The sequence below is a fragment of the Salmo salar genome, chromosome 02 (assembly GCF_965601325.2).
Source record: "Salmo salar chromosome 02, fSalSal1, whole genome shotgun sequence".
In the NCBI taxonomy this organism is placed as follows: domain Eukaryota; kingdom Metazoa; phylum Chordata; class Actinopteri; order Salmoniformes; family Salmonidae; genus Salmo; species Salmo salar.
In genome coordinates this window covers 72,235,508-72,244,272 of record NC_138292.1, presented here as the reverse complement: position 1 = coordinate 72,244,272, position 8,765 = coordinate 72,235,508, and the positions used below count along the sequence as shown (strand labels likewise).

The window sequence follows — 8,765 nt, the reverse complement described above, 5'->3', positions numbered from 1 at the left end:
GCTCCCTCTCTTCGTACCAGCGCCTCTCAGCTCTCGCCGCCTCGATCTCCCACTGGGGGCGGCGATAATCCCCAGCCTGAGCCCATGGTCCTTTACCGTCCAGGATTTCCTCCCAAGTCCACGACTCCAGATAGCTTCTCTCCACTTCTTTCAACGTCCATGAGTCCCGATAGCTCTTCTCCTTCCTCCGCTGCTTGGTCCGTTTCTGGATGGGGGATTCTGTAACGGCTGTCGTCGCAAGAAAACCAAGATGCAGCGGAGGTTGTGGGTTCATTATAAATATTTAATAAAATGAACCACTAATAACAAAACATCAAACAGCAACGAAAGCTAACAGTCCTGTCTGGTCAAAACGAACGAGACATAAAACAATCCCCCACAAAACCCAAAGGAAAAACCTGCTCCTTATGTGTGACTCACAATCAACAACAACGAACTTCAGCTGTGCCTGACTGGGAGTCACACACGGCCCAAAACAAAGAAATACAAAAAACCTAGAAAAAGAACATAGAACGCCCACCCAATGTAACACCCTGGTCTAACCAAAATAAAGAACAAAATACCCCTCTCTATGGCCAGGGCGTTACATTAGTGGTATGATCACCTACGTCAATGTATGTGTGTATCAATAAGCTGAGGTTACCTTATAAGGCAACCTAGTACAGTAGCTTCTCTGAATTTATTAGAATTGTCCACTCTCCCAAGATCAAAATATCAAAACCAAACAGTGGTTACTTCTCTTTATCTAGTTTCGGTCTGACTCAGACCTAGCCTACAAGCACACTCTCGCAACAGCCAGGGCTTAACCACAAAGACAAATATAGACAGCTTGTGCAATGTTTACTGGCAGAGTTTTTAGACACATAGCAACAGTATCTTATTATAAGGCCTGCAGCAAAGCATATGAATCTCAAGGTCGCCTTAATCAATAATGAGGAGGGTCTTTGGGACCCACCCCCTACAAGTCCCTGGTTCGAAGCCAGGCTTTATCACATCTGGCCGTGTTTGGGAGTCCCATAGGGCGGCGCACAATTGGCCCAGCGTCGTCTGGGTTTGGCCGGGGTAGGCCGTCATTGTAAATAAGAATTTGTTCTTAACTGACTTGCCTGGTTAAGGTCACACACACAAACACACCGACCAAAAAGTAATTTTGTTGGCATTTACGTATGTCCCCATTACCAGTAAAACATAATCAAAACCTATTTCTATCACTTACTTGCTGTGCTGTTTCATTGTTCAGTCGTTTCTTTCTTAGCCAGGATTTCTATGGAACACCGTTTGGGTCTTTGCTATGGAACGCCGTTTGGGTCTTTGCATGTCAAAAAAGATATGCGTCAAATAACACTATTTGACGTGTCAAATAAGCTTGTTGACCAATCAGGACCTGAATGACTTTATGTCACATAACAATTTAACTCGTTCATACATTTTTTACATAGTTATTACACTATCACTCGTATTTCATATGTCACAACGATTAATCGATACGTATGCCATGATGCTGGCAAAGTTGTCTTGTGCACTTACAGTGCTGGTTATAAAAAAAATCTAGCTAGCTCATGGATGCAAACAATGTTCTTCCCCAAAAACATAGCAAAATGACATAATCTGTTTCAGTAGCTATAGTTAGCTAGCTAACTATATAGCTAGGTGTCATCATCTAAAATAACCCTAATTTATAAGACAGTTCTTATTTGATTAATGGTGGTCGGCCCCATCTATGTGACGCTAGCCACAATAAGGATTAGTCACAATGGTTGACTTTGCAGTTAGCCTTCAAAACAATACTATTTCTCTTAATTTGCATCACTGTCAATGGCATACTTTTATTTTGAAGGCAAACTGCAAATTCCACTATTATGCCTAATCCTTATTGTGGCTAGCTTCACAACACATAACCCGGTCCGGTTGAGCCTCACTAGCCAGATGAAGCTTGCTGGCTGCTTATAACATTAGCTTTGGGCAACAGGGTTAAGTAGCTGGCTAGCTATTTATTTTCATGAACTGAAGTTCAATTTCAATAGGCGAACAAGTGGCAACCTAGCTAAAACTTACTCACAAGGATTCCTAAATCATTGCTAAGAATAATGAAAATGACTGCAGTTTCTACTGGTCATTGTTTTCAGGCTGGTTCCAATAGTGCTAGCTAGGTACCAAGCTAAAGCTAGCTACCCCAGAAGTTGTGGTCAAACAAATGATGCTTTATTACCAATGCGGTATTGTAAACACATCGTTCGTGGCCGGTGTTTGCTTGTTTGTGACTTTTTGTACAGCTTTGACAGTGCTACTGTATCTTTTATGACACGCAAAGAACCAGATGGCATTCCATAGTATGTATGTCGTGAAGCTAGTAGCAGTGATGCTATCACTGTGTAACTCCGGAAGGGCAACATCTGAAAAGTAGTGCACTTGGTAGTGTGTACCGGTGTTTGACCAGTTGGCGAAAGCCAACATCACCCACGACAGAGAATGGTTGATTGTCAAGGGCAATGAACTCCATTATCTTGGCATTAATGGATTTCGCCTTTGAGTTGTGTCGCTGTGTAGCACCAAATGACTGCTCAACTTGTTGACTGATCAATCCACACAGCAGACATTGTGGGCTAGGTTAGGAATGCTGTGTTGCATGTGTAGTGCCACATTTTATGTGGCATCATTACGTCATGCAACTACGTTATATAGGTATGCACATCAGCTTTGTCATCGGTTTTGCACATCGGCGTTAAACTAGACATCGGGCCGATACCGATGTTGGCATTTATATATATATATATATATATATATATATATATATATATATATATATATATATATATATATATATATATATATATTTCATTTCTTTTTCTTTTTTCTTTTTTATATATATATATATAGAATAATATATGTACAGCACTAGTTCAATAGAATGAACTTGACTAGAGCACAGTATATACATATGAAATGGCTAAAACAGTATTTTCAAAGTGACCAGTGTTCCATGCCTATTAACATAGGGCAGCAGCCTCTAAGGTGCAGGATGGAGTAACTGGGTGGTAGCCAGCTAGTGATGGCTATTTAACAGTCTAATGGCTTTGAGATAGAAGCTGTTTTTCAGTCTCTCGGTCGCAGCTTTGATGCACCTGTAATGACCTCGCCTTCTGGATGATAGCGGGGTGAACGGGCCATTGCTCGGGTGGCTGAGGTCTTTGACAATCTTCTTGACCTTTCTGTGACACCGGGTGCTGTAGATGTCCTGAAGGGCATGCAGTGTGCTCCCGGTGACGCGTTGAATTTATTGCACCACCCTCTGGAGAGACCTGTGGTTGCGGACGGTGCAGTTGTCATACCAGGCAGTGATACAGCCCGACAGGATGCTCTCAAGAGTGCATCTGTAAAAGATTATGAGGGTTTTTGGGGTCAAGTCAAATTTTTTCAGCCTCCTGAGGTTGAAGAGGCACTGTAGCGCCTTCTTCCCAACACGGTCTGTGTGGGTGGACCATTTCAGATTGTCAGTGATGTGTAAGTCGAGGAACTTGAATCTTGTCACCTTCTCCAATGCAGCCCCATCGATATGGATGGGGGTGTGTTCACTTTGCTGTCTCCTGATGTCGATGATCAGCTCCTTCGTTTTGTTGACATTGAGGGAGAGATTATTTTCCTGGCACCACTGCACCAGGGCCCTCATCTCCTCCTTGTAGGTTGTCTCGTCGTTGTTGGTAATCAGGCATACCACTGTTGTGTCGTCTGCAAACTTGATGATTGAGTTGGAGGCGTGAGTGGCTACGTAGCCATGGTTGAACAGGGAGTACAGGAGGAGGCCGAGCACGCATCCTTGTGGGGACCCTGTGTTTAGGATCAGCGTAGTGGAGGTGTGTTTCCTACCTTCACCACCTGGGGGCAGCCCGTCAAAGTCCAGGACCCAGATGCACAGGGCAGGTTTCAGACCCAGGGCCCAAAGCTTAATGATGAGCTTGGAGCGTACTATGGTGTTGAAGGCTGAGCTGTACTCAATGAGCTTCATTCTTCCACGCAGTAGATATTCCTCTTGTCTAGATGGTATTTGGTAGTGTGCAGTGTGATTGCGATTGCATCATACGTGGATCTATTGGTGCGGTATGCGAGTTGCAGTTAGTCTAGGGTGTCGGGTAAGGGTGAGGTGATATGATCCTTAACTCAAAGCACTTCATGATGACAGAAGTGAGTGCTACGGGGTGATAGTCATTTAGTTCAGTTACCTTTGCTTTCTTGGGTACAGGAACAATGGTGGCCATCTTGAAGCAAGTGGGGACAGCAGACTGGGATAGGGAGAGATTGAATATGTCCTTAAAAACTCCAGTCAGCCGATCTGCATATGCTCTGAGGACACGCCTAGGGATATCGTCTGGGCCGGCAGTCTTGTTAGGGTTAACACGCTTAAATGTCTTACTCACATCGGCCACGGGAGTGGCACATGTCGGCGGCACTGTGTTATCCTCAAAGTGGGCGAAGAAGGTGTTTTGCTGATCAGGTTGCAAGACGCCGCTGTCCGCGACATGGCTGGTTTTCCCTTTATAAACCATGATGGTCTGGAGTTCCTGCCACATACAACACATATGAGAGTGGCATGTTGTACGACTACAGAAATCAGTGTTTGTGTGCTTAAATGTTACTTTTTTATGTGGAATCAAGTGTGTGCTGCTGATAGGGAAAGAACTAATACAATTTGCCAAACGTTTGTTCTGTTGCAAAATGTTTTGTAACATAAACTGTCTACTGTATACTCTAGTAACCAAACAGAGCAAACAGAAAGAAAACGGGAAGGGACCTACCTGATTTTGTCCAATAGACACTGTTTTTGTTGCGAAACTTTTTCCGACTGGGTGAACAGTTTCAATTTCAAAACATTTTGCAACAGTCTAAATGTTTCACAATGGTCTGTGACTAATAAAAACACACCAGGACCAGGATTAAGAAACACCAGCCTACACAGTCAATACAGCAACACTATGGTGATTATACTGATGCTGTAATGATCGTCAAAAGGAGTAGACCAAGGTGCAGCGTGGTATGTGTTCATCTTGATCTTTATTTGAACTCTGAACACTAAAACAAAATAATAAACAATGGAACACGACCGTCACGTCTTGCAGGCTTTACACAGCAGTACAAAAAAAGATCCCACAACACAAGGAGGGAAAAAGGGCTGCCTAAGTATAGTTCCCAATCAGAGACAACGATAGGCAGCTGCCTCTGATTGGAAACCATACCTGGCCAAAACATAGAAATATAAACCATAGAATGCCCACCCCACACCCTGACCTTATAAAATAGAGAAATAAACCGTCTCTCTCAGGTCAGGGCATGACAGATGCCTTTACTACCAGTAGTGTACACAAGGGTCAACAGTTAAGGTCTTAAAGAGGAAGGAAAGGACAGTTCTATACCAGCTTTTCCTGTCCTGACTACTTTAAATATGTGTCAACCACAGAACTGACACAGTTCCCACACACTGCCAGTAAGTTGACTCACTGTACAAGACCTCTCCCCTTCACTTCACTCTGTAAGTACTCTTGACAATATCTTGAAATATAGTTTTTGGTTAGAAGTCATATACTTGAGGGTAATGTATCATTTTACTTCTTGTTACTTTCATCCAATGTAAAAAACACAATTTCAAACGTTGATACATAAGACCGGTTTGAGCTGGTCAGTCACATTTGTGATGTGCATTTGTGACCCGATTCAGGAAACTAGGCGTATGTCGCAAGTCACGACTTCACAGGAGTGCCGTTTGAACGTAAAAAAATGTTTTATCAGATTGCGAACATGTGAAATTTAATGTGCCTTAATATCAAATGTGTATGTCATCTGTAAATACAAATAAAATTGTTACATTTCGAGCCAAGTTGGTTTAGCCACAGAAAAAGTGAGCAACCTCCCCACTAGCCATGATTGGCTTAGATAATGAGTGGGCTGGACATGCCGAGAGATGAGTTTGGATTGGTTTTCCATATAGCACACGTCTGTCTATTGGAGCTGGTCAGTATGCCTAGGTAATCGTGTCAAACACAGCTTTTTTTATGTATCAAGTAGTAAAACTGCATAAACCTAATGTCAAGTTAGTGTACTGTTAGCTAGCTAACATTAGCTGGCTGGCTTGCTAGCTAATGTTATGTGTATTGTTAAGTTGCGTCAATTCGATCTGGTATCAGAACAAAATAGTCAGCACATAGTAACTTCAGATTTATTTGTACTTTAATTAATGCAAACACTTGAATGGTTAATAAACTTATTATTATAGCATCTGTGTTATATTATATAGGTTATGCAAACAAATTGTTATATTATATAGGATATGCACACAAATATTTGGTCAAACCCTAACAATCCCCCTTTTCACACCTGATAGGTGTGAATACGTAAGTTCTTAAAATTTCAGGGAAATTTTGAGATTCCCCCTTTTGACACCCCCTAGGATGTCACTCAACACAATTGTAAATTACCAATTTAAGGATTATATGATTAGTTAAAAACCTTCACGTCCTTCCGGCTACACCTAACCTGTACTAGGTTGACTACCAGTCACCCAGGAACTTCAAACCCTCACATCAGGAAAGACAAATAGTACACAGGATATATTCAGAACATATTATTCAAAACGTATAAAAAGAAGACCTTCTTGCGGCAGGGGCTACACCTAACATGTGTGGGACAGACTCTTTGTCCCAGAACTTAAAACCTTCACATCCACCTGCCACTACATTCAATACATATAAGAACATTTTGGATAAGCTTTATTCAACCACTTCCTCAACAGCAAACCAAGGGTCGTCCTCAGACAGACCCTTCTTTTGCCCAGAGGTTGATTCAGTATCCACTGGGGTTACTTCCATCAAGGCATCATTCCGGTTGCCCATCTGCTCCGTTATCAATCTCTCCAGAACCCTGGAAATGAGACCTCTCGCACACGGGACCAAACAACAACCATACAACACAAACACACTCATACAGGTGAAAGCAGCCCATAACACAGTGATTATAACATTTTTCCATTTTTCCAAACATACTATCGCATCACCCAGTCAGTGAGGTATCCACCCCAGAGTTCTCTACTAACTCGTTAGCCAATGTGGTTAAACCTGCCAGGGCGGGGCCACTGATCCATCTGGAGCTGTGTTATCTGGGATGAAAGTACAGCACATTGATCCGAATATCACACACACACCACACTTCTCCACCAGTAACATATCCAATGCTATTCTATTCTGCCAAGCCATCAAACTAGTTGCCTCTGTCTGTTCTGCTAATCCTTTTATTGCATCTCTAGTATAGTTGATGAACTGCTGTTGGTTATAATAAATATAATTTATCCAATCTACATTTTTATTGAGGGTTGACCAACAGAAGATGCTTGATTCCAATCCAGCCAATATCTGATTCCTAGCTTTAAAATCATTAGGCACCCCCCTTGGAACCCCAATGCTATCAATTTAAGCTCTATTGTCTAAGGACCCAGACGGAACACTCCTTCTCTCTCTCTGTTCTATTGCGTGTTCTCACTTCCCCTACATCCCGTCCGTGTATATTGTGTCAAGCCATACAATAATAGTCTCCTCCTGCGACTGTGAAAGGGGGAAGTCTGGATCTAATGGGCACATAGGATACAGATAATGCAGATCAGTGCAACTGTTATTGTCTGGCTTCCCTGCCTTCATGACCAGCTTTACCATACAGGCCATTCCCCTTGGTAGATCAATTCCATCGAGTGGAAAGGGGATGGTTGTCAACTGAGGTTGGGCTGTTGCGGAGCCATAACATTCTTCTTTAGCTACTGATCTAGCTGTATACTGAATCCATTCCAGCCATAGGTTGGAATCCCCAAACCAAGTCTCCACATCAATCACTTCCTTAACCTCTTACATCTAGACGTTCTGCTAGCGGAACACCTGCTCCAATATCCAATGATGGGCGTGGCGCGAAATACAAACTCCTCTAAAATCCGAAAACTTCCATTTTTCAAACATATGACTATTTTACATTAGCATGTGACGTTCAGAACTAGCATACCCCCCGCAAACCTCCGGTGAATTTACTAAATTACTCACGATAAACGTTCACAAAAAACATAACAATTATTTTAAGAATTATAGATACAGAACTCCTTTGTGCAATCGAGGTGTCCGATTTTAAAATAGCTTTTCGGTGAAAGCACATTTTGCAATATTCTGAGTACATAGCCCAGCCATCACGGCTAGCTATTTAGACACCCACCAAGTTTAGCCCTGACCAAACTCCGATTTACTATTACAAAAGTTTGATTACCTTTGATGTTCTTCGTCAGAATGCACTCCCAGGACTGCTACTTCAATAACAAATGTTGGTTTGGTCCAAAATAATCCATTGTTATATCCAAATAGCGGCGTTTTGTTCGTGCGTTCAAGACACTATCCGAAGTGTAAATAAGGGTCACGAGCATGGCGCAATTCGTGACAAAAAAATTCTAAATATTCCATTACCGTACTTCGAAGCATGTCAACCGCTGTTTAAAATCCATTTTTATGCAATTTTTCTCGTAAAAAAGCGATAATATTCCGACCGGGAATCTGCGTTTAGGTAAACAGAGGAAAGAAAACAAAGCATTCGGTTGACGCGGGCACGTGCCTGAGTCTCACAGTACTGTAACCAGCCACTACCCAAACGCGCTACTTTTTTTCAGCCAGAGCCTGCAAAGCCACGATTCAGCTTTTTGCCGCCTTCTGAGAGCCCATGGGAGCCGTAGGAAGTGTCACGTAACAGCAGAGATC

At 42.5% G+C, this 8,765-nt stretch overlaps 1 protein-coding gene across 2 annotated transcripts in view; it reads left to right on the top strand.

Annotated features, from left to right (window-relative positions):
- The first annotated feature begins 5,450 nt into the window (after positions 1-5,450).
- Positions 5,451-8,765, top strand: part of LOC106590934 (uncharacterized) — a 45,004-nt gene continuing 41,689 nt past the window's right edge. For both annotated transcript variants that reach the window (XM_045713388.2, XM_045713387.2), the window contains exon 1: positions 5,451-5,521. The gene's annotated coding sequence lies outside the window, so the exon portion shown is untranslated. The remainder of the gene's footprint in view (positions 5,522-8,765) is intronic.